Below are 2,805 nucleotides of genomic sequence, written 5' to 3'. Positions count from 1 at the left end.
CATTCCATCTTGCAATGCTGCTTCTTTTCAGTGACTGTTCCCTAGGAATAGAAGGCTTACTTAGCTTCAACTATACCAACCCCATTCCTTGGTTTCCTTCAAGACTTAATCCAAATTTTTTTTTACCCCAATGCTTTAAGTCTCCTTCTTCAGTAACCAATACAATTTCATCATTTAGTACTCTAAGAACTGATATATTTAATGATCAATAACTAATTCTTTGTCTCCAAGTACATTTGAATCACTGTATTCTTTATAGTCAACTGTGATCATTTACATATTTCAGGATCCTTTAAACTTTATTTAACAAGGATTTCAAACTGCTCCAAGTTATGACATGTCTTCTATCTATCTTTATGTGGAGAAGAAAAGGAATTGGATAGTTTGACTTTATATATTTATTTAAAAGGTGATCTTGTTGTTCCTTTGTCTCGGTCACGTCCAATTCTTCAAGACCTCATGTGTGATTTTCTTGGCAAAGATCCTGCAATTGTTTGCTATTTCCTTCTTCAGGTGCTTTTAAAGATGAGGTCAAATTGAAGCAAACAGGATTAAGTGACTTTCCTAGGGTCACCCAGCTAATAAATGTCTGAGGCCAGAATTGAACTCCAGAAGATGAGTCTTCGTAATTCATTCATTATTCCATTACCTTATTTGCTGCAACACCTAGCTGCCACTCAAAGGGTGGTCAGCATTTGATAAAAATTAGAAATGAATGTTTACAGGATATAAATTTTAATATATAATCCTATCTTTTCAAAAGTTATTATAATTGTGAGATTATTCACATATGAAGCTTAATATGTTCAAGTTTTTTGCATGATGTCTGATGTTGATCCTTAACAAAAATGCAATGAAATAATAGTTTTGATCATGTCCTTCTTGCAATCTAAAAACAACTGGAATTTTTCTGTTTGACACAAATATCTATAAAGTCGTCAGGAAGTAATTGCCCATTTTTAAGGAACAGGTTATGTCCAACTGAGAACGTAGATAAGATTTCAAAAGATGAGCAATATCATATGCCTCTCTCTTACTTTGATCTGGTCCTAAATATTCAATGAAGGCCTTATCCCTATCAAGGACAGGCAACTGGATTGCAGATTGGAGAGAATGCTGACACAGATTTGTATTTTCCAGAATTCTTCAAAGCGCAAATCAGACCTTCATGGTTTCCCATAGAATGGCCAAGAATAGCCATCTTCTCTGGGTCATCTGGAAAATTGGCATTCATCAGCTTGGGCGGCTCATCTATCACATAAAAGTACATCCTATAGTTGGTTTTCCAAGGTTCTTCGGTGACATTCACATGAAAACCGGCACTAGTACCAAAGTCTCAGCTGTCATCTTCTCCTTTAATGTTGCTGCCACGTGGACTGGTGTCCCGTACAAATGACAAAGAGACCACGCTCTGCTGCAGCTCAGTGATAACCAGCTTTGGTGATAAAATGTTGTTCTGTGCAAGATAAACCAGTCAGCCAGTAAAGTTGAAGACATTTCCCAGTTTCTGCTTGGGTAGTAAATAGATTCCAAATATCATTTTGCATTTTGGTTCCATATTTTCATGCTCATATACTTTCTGAAACCTCTCTAAGCACTTGCAGCTGGAGATCTGTTTCAAGGCCAGTTTCTTTTCTATTCAGTTACTCCTGTTTTTCCATTCACTTCCACAAGGTGACCATCAGAAGGCGTGTGATCCTTGGCCTCGGGGCCTCTATTCATAGGAATAGATTTCTGGTGCCTCTAGGAAAGATCTGACCCACATGCTGGGCTTGGAAGTCCCTGGCCTGGCCTGAGCAGGTCTTGTGGAAGGGCTTCATGGGCTTACTTTGGCTGGTACTAACCCAAATCTTACAAATTACTTGTCCCTTCTAAGCCTGTTTATCCATCAGAAAAATGAAGATAAAATGAAGTAAGTGAAGATAACAAGAGGCTTTTCTGGCTTCCCTCCCTCTCTTCCTCACCACTAGTATCTTTCTTCTGAGATTACTTTCAATCTATTTTGTAAAAATCTTGTTCTGTAGCTTGTTGTCTTCTTTAAATGGCACCTTTTTTTTTTGGAGCAAGGATAGCATTTTTGCCTTTCTTTTTATTCCCAACATTTACCATAGTACCTGGCCCATAGTAAGTGCTTCATAAGTCCTTCCTGACTCACCTACAGACAGACTGACTGAATCCTTGGGGACATCAAGTGTTCTGGTGATATCAAAATAGTTGATAGCTGTAATAGACATCTGGTTAATTTATAAAATACTACATAAACCCATCTCTTGCTCTGTTGAGCCAGCTACTCCTCCCCAGGCTTCAATTTACTCAATTATGTAATACTGTGTATCAGAAATGTCTGGGTTTAAATCCCACCCCAAACATTTATTAGCTGTGTGATCCTGGGCAGATCACGGCTTCCCTCTGAGCCTGTTTATTGATGAATATTCAGCAAAATGAAGGTAGTAATAGCACCTGCCTCACAATTTCAAAGAAAATGTATTTCAGGTGCCTTAAAACCTTAACGTAGTACATCAATATGAACCATCATCATCATGGTCATCATTCTTCTTACAGGATTTGTAAGATTCCTTCTAACATCTAGGGTTCTTTAGTTCTGTTTCTGCCATAAAACTAAATTAGTCAATATAATAACCATGTTTCCTTTCAGCCAGGGGTTCTTAACCCTTTTTGTGTCTTGGCCCCTTATGGCTTCCTGAAAAAGCCCAAGCACCCCCTTTCAGATATTATTTAAAATGCATAAAATAAATGTATAGGATTATAAAGGAAATGAATTAGATTGAAATACAGCTTTATATA

General features: G+C 37.4%; 1 pseudogene; it reads right to left on the bottom strand.

The window, feature by feature from the left end:
* Positions 1-780: 780 nt before the first annotated feature.
* LOC100024903 (S-formylglutathione hydrolase-like) lies at positions 781-2,234 on the bottom strand (annotated as a pseudogene).
* Between the last annotated feature and the right edge of the window lie 571 nt (positions 2,235-2,805).

This window comes from Monodelphis domestica, chromosome 3, assembly GCF_027887165.1.
Source record: "Monodelphis domestica isolate mMonDom1 chromosome 3, mMonDom1.pri, whole genome shotgun sequence".
Classification (NCBI taxonomy): Eukaryota; Metazoa; Chordata; class Mammalia; order Didelphimorphia; family Didelphidae; genus Monodelphis; species Monodelphis domestica.
This window is presented reverse-complemented; position numbering and strand designations above follow the sequence as displayed.